Genomic DNA, 15,361 nt, shown 5'->3' on the forward strand with positions numbered 1-15,361 from the left:
TATATATGCAAGATATCAGTCTTTTGTCAGATACATGGTTTCCAAAAATTTTTTCCCATTGAGTTGGCTGCCTCTTTACCTTTTTGAGAAATTCCTTTGAGGTGCAGAAACTTCTAAGCATGAGGAGTTCCCATTTATCTATTTTTTCTTTTGTTGCTTGTGCTTTGGGTGTAAAGTCTAGGAAGTGGCCGCCTAATACAAGGACTTGAAGATGTTTTCCTACATTATCTTCTAGGAGTTTTATGGTACTTTCTTTTGTATTGAGATCTTTCGCCCATTTTGAGTTAATTTTTGTGTACGGTGTGAGGTAGGGGTCCTCTTTCATTCTTTTGGATATGGATAGCCAACTCTCCCAGCCCCATTTGTTGAAAAGACCATTATGACTCAGTTCAGTGACTTTGGGGGCCTTATCGAAGATCATTCGGCCATAGATCTGAGGGTCTATCTCTGAATTATCAATTCGATTCCATTGATCTACATGTCTATCTCTGTGCCAGTACCATGCTGTTTTGACAACTGTGGCTTTATAATAAGCTTCAAAGTCAGGGAGTGTAAGTCCTCCCACTTCGTTTTTCTTTTTTAGAGTGTCTTTAGCAATTCGAGGCATCTTCCCTTTCCAAATAAATTTGATAACTAGCTTTTCCAAGTCTGCAAAGTAGGTTGTTGGAATTTTGATTGGGATTGCATTGAATCTGTAGATGAGTTTGGGTAGAATTGACATCTTAATGACGTTTAGCCTTCCTATCCATGAACATGGAATATTTTTCCATCTTTTAAGGTCCCCTTCTATTTCTTTTAGTAGAGTTATGTAGTTTTCTTTGTATAGGTCTTTTACATCTTTGGTTAAGTTTATTCCTAGGTACTTGATTTTTTTAGTTGCTATTGAAAATGGTATCTTTTTCTTGATTGTCACTTCACTTCGTTCATTTCTAGCATATAGAAAGATTACTGACTTATGTGCATTAATCTTGTATCCCACTACTTTGCTAAATTTGTTTATTAGCTCTAGTAGCTGTATCGTTGATTTCTCAGGGTTTTCCAGATATAAGATCATATCATCTGCAAATAATGACAGTTTTACTTCTTCTTTTCCAATTTGGATGCCTTTTATTTCTTTGTCTTCCCAGATTGCCCTGGCTAGCACTTCCAGCACAATGTTGAATAACAGTGGTGACAGCGGGCATCCTTGTCTTGTTCCTGATCTTAGAGGGAAGGCTTTCAGTCTCTCACCATTGAGTACTATGCTGGCTGTGGGTTTTTCATATATGCTCTTTATCATATTGAGGAAGTTTCCTTCAATTCCTACCTTTTGAAGTGTTCTTATCAAAAAGGGATGTTGGATTTTGTCAAATGCTTTTTCAGCATCTATTGAGATGATCATTTGATTTTTCTCTTTTGATTTGTTAATGTGTTGTAATACATTGATTGATTTTCTTATGTTGAACCATCCTTGCATGCCTGGACTGAACCCCACTTGGTCATGGTGTATGATTTTTTTAATGTGTCTTTGGATTCGATTTGCAAGTATTTTGTTGAGGATTTTTGCATCTATATTCATTAGGGAGATTGGCCGGTAGTTTTCCTTTTTTGTAGCATCTTTGCCTGGTTTTGGTATTAGATTGATGTTAGCTTCATAAAATGAGTTAGGTAGTGTTCCATTTTCTTCAATGTTTTGAAAGAGTTTGAGTAAGATTGGTGTCAGTTCTTTCTGGAAAGTTTGGTAGAATTCCCCTGTGAAGCCATGTGGCCCTGGGCATTTATTTGTGGGAAGATTTTTGATGACTGATTGGATCTCTTTGCTTGTGATGGGTTGATTGAGGTCTTCTATTTCTTCTCTGGTCAGTCTAGGTTGTTCATATGTTTCCAGGAAATTGTCCATTTTCTCTACATTATCCACTTTGTTGCCATACAGTTGTTCATAGTATCCTCTTATAATTTTTTTAATTTCTTCAGGATCTGCAGTTATGTCACCTTTTACATTCATTATTTTGTTTATATGGGTCTTCTCTCGTTTTGATTTTGTCAGTCTAGCTAGGGGCTTCTCAATCTTGTTGACCTTCTCAAAGAACCAACTTTTGGTGATATTTATCCTCTCTGTTGTTTTTTTGTTCTCTATGTCATTTATTTCTGCTTTAATCCTTGTTATTTCTTTTCTTCTACTTGGTTTGGGATTGGTTTGCTGTTCATTTTCTGGCTTCTTCCGTTGATCCATTAGTTCTTTGATTTTGGCTCTTTCTTCCTTTTTACTACATGCATTTAGTGCTACAAATTTCCCCCTCAGCACTGCTTTGGCTGCATCCCATAGGTTTTGGTAAGTTGTGTTCTCATTTTCATTCGTCTCTATATATTTAGCAATTTCTCTTGCTATTTCTTCTTTAACCCACTGATTGTTTAGGAGCATGTTGTTTAACCTCCAGGTATTTGTGAATTTTCTAAGTCTCTGCTGGTTATTGATTTCTAATTGTATTCCATCGTGGTCACAGAATGTGCTTTGAATAATTTCAATGTTTTTAAATTTATTGAGGCTTGTTTTATGTCCCAGCATATGATCTATTCTGGAGAAAGTTCCGTGAGCACTAGAGAAGTATGTGTATCCTGGTGATTTGGGATGTAATGTTCTGTACATGTCTGTTAAATCTAATTCATTTATCAGATTGTTTAGGTTTTCAATTTCCTTATTGGTCTTCTGTCTGGTTGATCTATCTATAGGAGAGAGTGATGTGTTGAAGTCTCCCACAATTATTGTGGAAACATCAATTGCTTCCTTTAGTTTTGCCAGTGTTTCTCTCATGTATTTTGTGGCACCTTGATTGGGTGCATAGACATTTATGATTGTTATTTCTTCTTGTTGAACTGCCCCCTTTATTAGTATGTAGTGGTCTTCTTTGTCTCTCAAAACATCCCTGCATTTAAAGTCTATTTTATCTGAGATTAATATTGCTACACCTGCTTTCTTTTGGCTGTAGCTTGCATGAAATATTTTTTTCCATCCTTTCACTTTCAATTTCTTTGTCTCCCTGTGTCTAAGATGAGTCTCTTGTATGCAACATATTGATGGTTCATTTTTTTTGATCCATTCTGCAACTCTATATCTTTTAATTGGGGAGTTTAATCCATTTACATTCAACGTTATAACCGTGAAGGCATTTCTTGAATCAGCCATCTTATCCTTTGGTTTATGTTTGTCATATATATTTTTCCCCTCTCTCTATTAATATCCTTTATTGTACCCATACCAAATCTCTTTAGTACTGAACCTTTCTCCAAGTCTCTCTGTCCTTTCTTTGTTTCTCTGTCTGTAGGGCTCCCTTTAGTATCTCCAGTAGGGCAGGTCTCTTGCTAGCAAATTCTCTCAGCATTTGTTCGTCTGTGAAAAATTTAAGCTCTCCGTCAAATCTGAAGGAGAGCTTTGCTGGATAAAAATTCTTGGTTGGAAATTTTTTTCTCTCAGAATTTTAAATATATCATGCCACTGCCTTCTCGCCTCCATGGTGGCTGCTGAGTAGTCACTACTTAGTCTTATGCTGTTTCCTTTGTATGTGGTGAATTGATTTTCTCTTGCTGCTTTCAGAACTTGCTCCTCTTCCATGTTTGACAGTGTGATCAGAATATGTCTTGGGGTGGGTTTATTTGGATTTATTCTATTTGGAGTTCGCTGAGCATTTATGATTTGTGTACTTATGTTGTTTAGAAGATTCGGGAAGTTTTCCCCAACAATTTCTTTGAATACTCTTCCTAGGCCTTTACCCTTTTCTTCCCCTTCTGTAACACCAATGAGTCTTATATTCGGACATTTTATATTATCTATCATATCCCTGAGGTCCGTTTCGATTTTTTCAATTTTTTTCCCCATTCTTTCTTTTATGCTTTCATTTTCCAGTCTGTCATCTTCCAGGTTACTGATTCGTTGTTCAACTTCCTCTAGTCTTGTACTATGAGTGTCCAGAATCTTTTTAATTGGTCAACAGTTTCTTTAATTTCCATAAGATCATCCATTTTTTTATTTAGTCTTTCAATGTCTTCTTTATGCTTTTCTAGGGTCTTCTTGATATCCTTTGTATCCCGTACTATGGTCTCATTGTTCATCTTTAGTTCTTTGAGTAGCTGCTCTAGGTGCTGTGTCTCTTCTGATCTTTTGATTTGGGTGTTTGGGCTTGGGTTATCCATATCGTCTGGTTTTTTCATATGCTTTATAATTTTCTCCTGTTTTTGGCCACTTGGCATTTGCTGAACTTGATAGGGTTCTTTTAGGAATTGCAGACCAATTGAAGTCCTTATCTCTAATTTATCAGATCTACAGCTTCGTGGAGTACACTTTCTCTAACTAACCAGCAGGTGGCGTCCACGAGCCACCTGTTCTCCACAAGCCAGTTCTCCCCTGCTTTGCCTTTGTGGTGAGTGGGGGAGTGAGTCTTGTGGGGTCCAATTGCTGTACCAAGCTTGCGTGTGTAGTTGGTGTTGCCCGCCCTGTATATGGGGCGTGTTTCTGGGCAGTCAGGGAGGGGGGTGGCTCTAACAATCAAATCTCCCTGGTGATCCTGGAGTTTTAAAGCTGCTGCAATAGTCTAATCCTTCAGTTCAGTCCTGCCACAGTTTGTCTCTCCCACTGACCCAGAAGTCCTTGGTATTGGAGTATGGCTCCTGAGACTTGCAAGTGGGTCCCTCTTCCAGGCCGTGCACCCCCTGGTCCTCTGTTGAGGGATGACTGTGCTATGTCACAGGTGAGTGCTGTCCCCCAGGGCGGTTCTGGGCTGCTGGGCTGTGTAGGGAGGCTCCCAGTCTGCTGAAATGATGGCTGATTGGGGCTTTGTTAATTCACACTCCTCCACCTTCCCAACTCTGGGACAATCAGCTGAGGTTGCAGGGAAGGCTAATGTCCATGCCCAGTTTTGTGGTGTGTGCCTGTTATTTGAAGCAATTCCGTCACACTGGGTTGTCTGGGCAGCTCTGGGCTATAGGGCTGGCGATGGGCAGGAGTGTTTCCTGTCCACCAGGATGATGGCTGTGAGCGGACACCCCCCTTTACTTGGGAAGTTGTGGTGTTTAGTGAATTTTCTCAGCCACTGGATTATTGCCTTTTGTCTCAGAGCTCTCTTAGTTCTGCTCTTGTCTTGACCTGCCCAAATTGCAAGTCTTTGAAGCTTTCTGTATTGGGCTTCTTAGAGTAATTGTTTTAGAAAAAGAAAAAAGGATTAAAAAAAAAAAAAAAAAAGGGGCCCTCCTCACAGATCTAATGGGTTATTGAAATGCTAAGAGACAAAGCAATTAGGGCCATTAAGGAAAGGTCCACAGGGCAGAGAGATCAGCTTTTCTTCGGGATTTGCATATGAGCCTCAGGGCCTGAGCTCTGCCCTTCCCCTTTCTATGTTCACCAGAACTCCAAAAATCCTCCGCTTTTATTTTGGAGTTTTTCGTGCTGTTTTTTTCTATGCCTGTCTCCTCTCTGCTGGGCTGGCTGCTCTCAGATTCTCTGGTGTCTAGTCTCAGTTTATCTATGGTTGGAGTTTGGATCAGTAGAATGAGTTTCCAATAAGAGCTGCCACTGCAGTTCTCCCTTCTCCTTCCCAGAGCTGACAGCCCCTCCTCCCAAGGGACTGAGCCTGGCAGGGAGGGGTGCGGGTCCCCTGGCCACAAAAACTTACAGATTTCGCTGATCTCAGCAGTTCCACATTTTCATGAGTGTTGTATGAAGTATGCCCAAAGTCCGATTGCTCTGTGGTGTCCAGTCCATGCAGTTCCTGGCTTTCTACCTACTTTCCTGGAGGAGTAACTAAAACATACAGCTCACCAGTCCGCCATCTTGCCCCGCCCCCTTTAATTCAGTTTTACTGAAATGTATTCACATACCATACAATCATCCATGGTATACAATCAACTGTTCACACTACGATCATATAATTATACATTCATCACCACAATCTATTTCTGAACATTTTCCTTACATCAGAAAGAATCAGAATAAGAATAAAAAATAAAGGAAAAGAAGAACACTCAAACCATCCTTCCTATCCCACCCTATTTGTCATTTAGTTTTTGTCCCCACTTTTCTACCCATCCATCCACACACTAGATAAAGGGAGTGTGATCCACAAGGTCTTCACAATCACACTGTCACCCCTTGGAATCTACATTATTATACAATCGTCTTCAGGAGTCCAGACTACTGGGTTGGAGTTTGGTAGTTTCAGGTATTTACTTCTAGCTATTCCAACACATTAAAATCTAAGAGGTGTTATCTATATAGTGCATAAGGATGTCCACCAGAGTGACCTCTCGACTCCACTTGAAATCTCTCAGCCACTGAAACTATTTCGTCTCATCTTGCATCCCCCTTTTGGTCAAGAAGATATTCTCAATCCCACCATGCCGGGTCCAGATTCATCTCCGGAGTCATATCTGCATTGCCAGGGAGATTTATACCCCTGGAAGTTGGGTCCCATGTAGGGGGGAGGGCAGTGAGTTCACCTGCTGAGGTGGCTCAGTTAGAGAGAGAGAGAGGGCCACATTTGAGCAACAAAAAGGTACTCAGGGGGAGACCCTTAGTGTGCCCTGATATTTTGTATATTACTGAATTATCCAAGATTTGATGGGATTTATCGGTAGGTAGACAGCTCTATAATGCTTGAATTGTATACATCTAAGTGTGCAGTGCAAGAGCTTGTTTATATTTCATACTTTTTATACTTTGAGGAAAAAGTCAAAGAAAAACTAGTATTTGAGGAAAAAAAGGGACTAAGTAACAAAATAAATTCTAAAAATAGCCTCATGAGACTTGACATACACACTCTCGGGATTCCAGTTATTAGGAATTGCTTCCACCCCCTTCCACCCTCTCAATGCTTTTCCTTACAAGTGCTTTTGGAACTAAGAAGCTAGTATTTTGGATTAACTGATGCCTGCTAGTGCTTTCTGATTACTTGCATTCTGTTTCTTGCTTTAATAGAAAAGTAAATAGAAGACTGTTGGACCAGTATTGCAATTCTGTAGTGTCATTTCTTAAAAAACCAATAATTTGATGATAAAAATTGGTGTATTTAAAGCCTAACACCATTCTAATAAAGGCACACATTTCTTTTTACTACTTGTTTCAAGCTCTTTAATCTCTTTACGATTTAACTAATCTATTTTCATCAGTCCTCTTAAACAATAGTTCTTTAAAATCACAAGAGTTGGTTAGCAAACTGACTTTTATATGTGCTCTATACAAATAATTGTGAACTTTTAATATCTTTAGTGATTTTATTTTGATAACTGGATCTCCACTGGATATTTTCCTTTGTATAAGTCATTTGCAGTTTGAAAATTTTTTTAGTGCTAGTCCCTGATGTATCATGGAAAGTTAATTTTCTTTGCATTTGAAAATATCTGGATCATAAAGAAAAAAGTGATGGAAATGAATTAAAACTGAATTATCTTTTCTAATGTATTTTTTTAGAAGCAATGTACTTCTCCCTTGTGTTTGTGTATTTGATACAATTTATAATTCTGTTGGAATAGTGGCATTCTTTGAAATCTTAATAATGTGTGTGGAATAAAAAAAAAAAAAACCAATGGTGTTTCTATACATAAGTAATGAGCTATCCGAAGAAATCAAGAAACAAATTCCATTTACAATAGCAACTAAAGGAATCAAATATCTAGGAATAAGCTTGACTAAGGATATAAAGGACCTGTACACAGAAAACTACAAAACATTGCTAAAAGAAATCAAAGAACTAAATAAATGGAAAGACATTACATGTTCATGGACTGGAAGGCTAAATATTTTTAAGGTGTCAATTCTACCCAAATTGATCTACAGATTCAAGGCAATACCATTCAAAATACTAACAGGCTACTCTGCAGAAAAAGAAAAGCTAATTATCAATTGTATTTGGAAGGGTAAGGGGCCTCAAATAGCCAAAAACATCTTGAAAAAGAAGAATAAAGTGGGAGGTATAACACTTCCTGACTTCAAAGCATTTTATAAAGCCACAGGGGTCAAAACAGTATGGTACTAGCATAAAGACAGACATATTGATCAATGGAATCCAACTGAGAGTTCAGAAATAGACCCTCACATCTATGGTCAACTGAATTTTGACAAGGCTCCCAAGCCCATTCAACTGGGACCAGTCTCTTCAACAAATGATGCTGGGAGAACTGGATATCCATATCCAAAAGAATAAAAGAGTTCCCCTATCTCATACCCTATACAAAAATTAACTCAAAATGGATCAAAGACCTAAATATAAGAATCAGTACCATAAAACTCATAGAAGAAATGTACAGAAACATCTTCAAGATCTAGTGATAGGTGGTAGTTTCTTAGACTTCATATACAAAGCACAAACAACAAAAGAAAAAATAAATGAGAACTCCTCAAAATCAAACACTTCAGTGCTTAAAAGTACTTTCTCAATATGGTGAAGAGGCAATTGACTCAATGGGAGAAAATATTTGGAAACCACATATCTGATAAAGGTTTGATATCCAGAATATATAAAGAAATCCTGCAACTCAACAATAAAAAGACAAACAACCCGATTTTAAAAAAGGGGGAAAGACATGAATAGACATTTTTCCAAAGAGGAAATAAAGATGGCTAAAAAGCACGTGAAAAGATCCTCAGATTTACTAGCTATTGGGGAAATGCAAATCAAAACTACAATGAGCCATCTCACACCTACTAGAATGGTCACTAATAAACAAATGGGAAACTACAAGTGTTGGAGAGGATGTGGAGAAACTGGAACACTTAATCACTGCCGGTGGGAATGTAAAATGGTATAGCTGCTGTGGAGGATGGTTTGGCGCTTCCTCAGGAAGCTAAGGACAGTGTTGCCTTAGGACCCAGCAATCCCGCTACTCATGATAAACGCAGAAGTTCTGAAAACAGTATGCGAGCAGATATCTCCACACTGATGCTCACAGCAGCATTATTCACAATTGCCAAAAGATGGAAACAACCCAAGCATCCATCAACAGATGAATGGATAAACAAAATGTCGTATATGCAATGTCTTACTGTCAATAGTAAAAATGAATGAAGTCCTGAAGCATGTGACAACATGGATAAATCTTATGGACACTATGTTAAGTGAAATAAGTCAAACACAAAAGGACAAACATTGTATGATCTCACTGATATGAACTAATTATAATGTGTAAATGCATAGACAGAAAATACAGAATAAAGGTTACTAGGATACAGAATGAGGCTAAGAAAGGAGAGCAGTTCCTTAAATATGTGCAGAATGTTTAACTACATTGAACTTAAATGATTGGAAATGAATAGAGGTAACAGTGGCACGTTATTGTGAGAATAACTGACAGTATTGAATGGTGTGTGAACGTGGTGGAAAGGGGAAGTTTATGTCACCAAAAGGAAAGATAGAGGTTAAAACAGGAAATGTGTAACACAGTAAATCTTGTGATGGCAATGTCTGTGATCAACTGTACAAATATAAAAAAGTTCTTTCATGAACTAGAAAAAATGTACAACACTATTATAAGGAGTTAATAATAGAGGGGTTTATGTGAAAAACAGCACCTATTGCAATTATAGACTATAGTTAACAGCATATTTTAACATTCTTTCATCAACAGTAACATATGTACCACACCAATACTATGGTCAATAATAGGGGGAGGGATATGGGGTTTAGGAGGATTTGGGTTTCCTTTTTTATTTTCATTTCTTTTCTGGAGTGTGCTGGTTTGGATGTATTATGTCCCCCAAAATGCCATTATCTTTGATGCAGTCTTGTGTGGGCAGGAAACTTATTGGTGTTGATTGGTTTGGAGACTTTTGGGTGGATGTTTCCATGGAGATGTGATCACTCAACTGTGGGCGAGCTCTTTCACTGGATAATTTCCATGGAGGTGCGGCCCCGTCCATCCAGCATGGGCCTTGAGTAGTTCACTGGAGCACTATATAAGCTCAGACAGAAGGAGTGAGCTTGCTACAGCCAAGAGGGACACTGAAGAATGTCCAGGAGCTAAGAGAGGAGCTGCAGATGAGAGACAGTTTGAAGACGGCCGTTGAAAGCAGACTCTTGCTCCGGAGAAGCTAAGAGAGGACAAATGCCCCAAGAGCAACTGAGAGTGACATTTTGAAGAGGAGCTGCGGCCTAGAGAGGAACATCCTGGGAGAACACCATTTTGAAACCAGAACTTGGAGCAGACGTCAGCCATATGCCTTCCCAGCTAACACAGGTTTTCTGGATGCCACTGGCCATCCTCCAGTGAAAGTACCCGATTGTTGATGCATTACCTTGGACATTTTATGGTTTTGAGACTGTAACTGTGTAACCAAATAAACCCTCTTTATAAAAGCCAATCCATTTCTGGTGTTTTGCATCCTGGCAGCATTAGCAAACGGAGCAAGGAGACTGCAATCTGCTTACACTTTATTCTATATCTATTTCTGTCATATGATGGTCAGTTCTTATATACAAGAATAATGTTTACCTTTACCACATTCATAAGGGATGCAGGTCCATTTTGAGTAGTTTTTAAAAAATAATATGAGACTATGCAGAGAGTGGCTCCTTGCTGCTCAATAAAAATTGCATTATACCTATAGAACATTGAGCTGAAAGAAACTTTAGAGATTACCTAGTCCAACCTTCTTGTTTTACAGATTAGAAAATTGAGGGTCAGAAACATAGTCTTTAATCTCAAGTAACACAGATAGAAAGCAGCAGACTCAGGGCCTAGAATCCAGATACACTTCTTCAACCTGTGTTCCTCCTAATTCATGATGGTGCCTTGCTGATTCAACCACACTCCCATTTGCAAGAGAGCAGGCCAAAGTTACTGCAACAATATCTCTGATTTCTTCACTTACAACATAATGAACGTGCTGCCAGAGCAACAAATTCTGAGTACCTGGTACACACACACACACACACACACACACACACACAAACACACACTTTTAACATGTTAAAAGTCCAGGGTCTTTGAAGACAGCACCGTATTGTGAGAAGAGCACTTTCTATCATGGAATGTCGGGGATATGTGGCACATATTGTAACCCATTTGCGTTAGTTTGGAGCTGTTATATACCCCAGAAAAGGCCATGTTCTTTTAATTCATTCCTGTGGGTGCAGACCTGTTGTTGTACGTGGGACATTTTGATCAGGTTATTTCAATTGAAATGTGACACACCCCATTCAAGAAGGGTCTTAATCCTTTTGCAGGAGTCCTTTATGGGAGGATAAAGGACAGAAAAAGCCCAGAGAGCTCAGAGAAACGGAGAGGAAGCCACCAAAGCCAGAAGCTGGAAGGAACGAAACCCAGGAGAGAAGGACCAGCAGATGCCAGCCACGTGCCTTCCCAGCTAACAGAGGTTTTCCAGATGTCAAGGCCTTTTCTCTAGTGAAGGTACCCTTTGTTGATGGACACTTTATGGCCTTAAGACTGTAACTTTGTAACCAAATAAACCCCCTTTTACAAAAGCCAATCCATTTCTGGTGTTTTGCATTCTGGCAGCATTAGCAAACTAGAACATGGAGTAATGAAAATGTTCTAAAATGATCATGGGGAGGTATGCAGAACCATGTGACGATACTGTTAGCCACTGACTGTATACTTTGGATAGTATGTATGGTGTGTGCATATACTGCAATAAAACTGCATTTAAAAAAAAGAAGAGTCTAACGCAAAGCCAAACAATAACAAAACCCTAGACAAGAGGGAAAAACTGACCTTCAGAATTGACTCATCAAAATCACCATAAGCCCAAACATCAGCCAAAAATTACAAGCCATTGTAAGAAACAGGAAGATATGGCTCAGTCAAGGGAACAAATTAAAACTTCAAAGGGAACAAAGAATTTGGAACAACCAATCAAAATGCAAACAGATTACCTAAATCATTCCAAGGAGATGAAGGAAAATATGGTTATAGGGTAAAGATTATTAAGAAGGCAATGTGAGCATAAAGAAGAATTTGAAAGTTTAAAAATAAACATACAAGAAATTACGGAAATGAAAGGCACAATAATGGGGATTATAAATACACCAGGGTGTACCTGTGCACTGTGGGCCAACAGAGCCAAGCCTGCCAGAGCAGAGCGGGCGCTGGATTCTGTGTTCACAGCCACCTATCCTCACGGTTCCACCACCATCCAGGGCCTGAGTCTAGGTCCCCAGGGCATGGCCCTCAGATGTGTGGGTGATGATGGTACCGTCTCCAGCCACCGAGTCAGGTGCGTGAAGAAGGCAGACTGTAACACCAAGAGGAAAAAGAAAGTGGCAGAGAGACACCAAGCTCTGAACAGTGATCCCACTAATGTGGCTGCCCTTAAATGCATGGCTATCAGTGAAGAAGGGCTCCTAACCGATGAAATCAGGGGAAAAGTCTGGTCCAAGCTCCTCAACACCAACACCAATGACCCATCTCCTATATCAGGGAAGAACCTATGGCATATGAGCAAGGTCTGTCAACAGGTGCTGCTGGATATCAGGCAGTCTTTATGGGGCTTCCCTTCTGGCATGTCAACTGAACAGAGAGAAGGGCTCCAGGAAGAACTAACATCATCCTCCTCATCTTGGAGCACAACCCTCAGCTGCACTCCTACCAGGGCTACCACGACTTTGTGGTCATATTTCTCTTGGTGGTAGACAAGAAGCTGGCAGCATCCCTGGTGGAAAAATTGTCTACCCACAACCTCAGGGATTTCATGGATTCAACGAGTCACAGAACATGTTAAACTATCCAATGCCATCATTGACCACGTAAATCCAGAACTCCATGACTTCACATGCAGAGTGCTGAGATGGGGACCATCTTTGCCCTCAGCTGGCTCATCACCTCGTTTGGGCATGTTCTGTCAGACTCCCAGCATGTCATGTGGTAATATGATGCCTTTTCCTGGCCTGCCACTACAGATGCCCATTTACTTTGACGCTGTGATAGCACTGTATCACGAGCAGGGAGTCCTGGACTGTCACTGCAACATGGCTTTGCTCCACCATGTGTTGCCCCAGATCCCTCACGACCTGCCCTATGAGACGCTGATCAGTGGAGCAGGGGAAATCTTTGTTCGGTTTTCCCTATCGGAACTTGCTCAGGAGGCAGCTGATCAACAACAAGCAAAGAGAACAGGAGTTTCTATGTTCAATGACTTTCCGCTGGCAAAAGTCCAGTACAGGCCTGGTATGCTGCTGCTTTGTAAAACTGGCCATGATGGGGCTGACGGTGGTGCTTGGGCAGCTGTTCTGGCTGTAGTGAAAAGTGTCCTGGAGTGGACCCAGAAGTTTCAATTGCAGCTGTTTCTCTAAAAACCAGAGAAGACACTTCCTATTGTGTTACATTAATAAAGGGGGTAGAATTTCCTTTATTAAAAGGGCTTCTGTCAAGGGTTTTCTATTCCTGCTACCCTTCCCTGCCTGCCTGTCCACAGTTTGCCTTTGCTTCAGAGGCCAAAAGCAAAGCCCCCCTAACACTAAGGGCCCTTGGGGGCCTGGGAGTAGAACTTTTTCCCTCTCACAGTGGGTGTCTTAGGAGGCTCTTTGCTGCCTCCCTTGTGTTGGAGGAAACAGGTTTCTTTAGTTTCCAGCTACCTTTGAAACAAGCTATGCCTGGGCTACCCAGGTTACTGCAGAGCTTCCTATCTGCCCAGTAGTAAGTCTCCTGGGCCCCTGAATGCCTTCTGTGCCAGTTTGAAACTACTATGGAGACCAGAAGAGCCATGATGTTTTAATCCAATCTTGGGTGGAAACTTTTTTGATTGAGTGTTTCCATGGAAATGTGACTCACCCAACTGTGGGTGAAACCTTTGATTAAATTATTTCCTGGGAGGTGTAGACCCTGCCCATCCAGGGTGGGTCTTGATTAGTTCACTGGACCACTTAAGAGAGCTCAGGAGCCAACACAGATGCTGACACTTGGAGACACTTGAAGATGCAGACAAAAGGACGTTTGGAGATGGTAATCTAAGAGATGAAGCATAGTTTGCCCTGGAGAAGCTAAGAGAGGACCCCCCAGATGCTTAGAGAGAAATGTCCTGGGAGAAAGAAGCAAGGATGCACAGGAGCTGAGAGAAAGGAGCACAGACAGAAGCCTAGAGACATTTTGGGGAACGCCATTTTGAAATGCAACCCAAGCACAAGGGACAAGCAAACACCAGCCACGTGCCTTCCCAGCTGACAGAGGTGTTCCAGAAGCCATTGGCCTCTTTAGTGACGGTATCCTCTTGTTGATGCCTTAGTGGACATTTTTATGGCCTTAGAATTGTAAATTTGTAAACTAATAAATCCCCTTTATAAATGCCAATCCATTTCTGATGCTTTGCATAACGGCAGCACTAGCAAACCGGAACACCCTCCTCGCAAGTTTCTCATGTTCTCTCTGCTTCATGTAGACAAAGAAGAAAGGAGCTGCTGCAACAGAAATGGACACTGGAATGAAAGCAGGAAGGCAAAGGAAACTAGCCTAAGAACAACATTGGCTCCTCTCAGAGAGACTCCATTAGCTGGTCAGAAAACAAAGACTGATGTGAACTAGGTTACTAGTTAAATCCTATTATTAGCTACAAATTACTTGAGCATTTCCAGTCAAGCGAGAACGAATGGCCATTTGTAGGGCTCAGACCTAGTCTGGTTTTGCCTGCCTTTTTTTTTCTTTCCTCCCTATTCTTTTCCACAAGTTACATGATATTGCTTATAAAAGATATTTTTGTTATAATTTTTAGAATTATATTCACATAACATGTAAAATATTCTCACTTTCAAAATAATAGCTCCTTCACGGAAAAAAATAGTTCTCATTAGGATGAGCTTCTAAGACTCTAAGGTTTACTTTCTACTCTTATTATTTAGCATTTCACTTTAGCCAGAGTTTGTATTTGTAAACTTACAAAAGTGCACATTTCCCCACTGACTCTCCTTCCTTTCTCTTTTCCTCAAATCACTCTTCTACTCTGGAATAGGCACCCACTCACTACCTTGGCATTGTTTTTTGGAGTTTGATTTATCCCTCAACTGCTGGTCTCTCCTGCCCAGTTGGAAATGTCATTGGAAACATACTGGCACCCAGAAAGAGACAAACTGCAGCCAAAGGAGTTTGGTGGAACCTGGAACAGCTAGGTCTCCCACCCTCAAGGTCCCTAGGGGCTCTCCAGGCCTTAGAGAGCAAGGTGGATCATGCAGTTTCTTCTGGGACACCTTTTCCTGTAAGCAAAACCAGGTTTGTTTCAGCTCAACTCTGGCTTTTAAAAAGTGCCTTCTGCTGCAGTATGAAACAGCCATGTATTTTCATTTTCCTGGTCTCTCCTAGGCAATTTTCTCTCATGACAGGTGTTTTCTTCTGAAACATGCCAGAAGCACTCAACCTTACCATCCTTCCCTCATTGCTCTCACCTTTACCCACC

At 40.5% G+C, this 15,361-nt stretch overlaps 1 protein-coding gene and 1 pseudogene across 1 annotated transcript in view; one reads left to right on the top strand and one right to left on the bottom strand.

The window, feature by feature from the left end:
* RB1 (RB transcriptional corepressor 1) overlaps window positions 1-15,361 on the bottom strand; it is a 248,164-nt gene that overhangs the window by 157,593 nt on the left and 75,210 nt on the right.
* Window positions 11,976-13,271, top strand: LOC119507438 (annotated as a pseudogene).

The sequence above is a fragment of the Choloepus didactylus genome, chromosome 12 (assembly GCF_015220235.1).
Source record: "Choloepus didactylus isolate mChoDid1 chromosome 12, mChoDid1.pri, whole genome shotgun sequence".
NCBI lineage: Eukaryota > Metazoa > Chordata > Mammalia > Pilosa > Megalonychidae > Choloepus > Choloepus didactylus.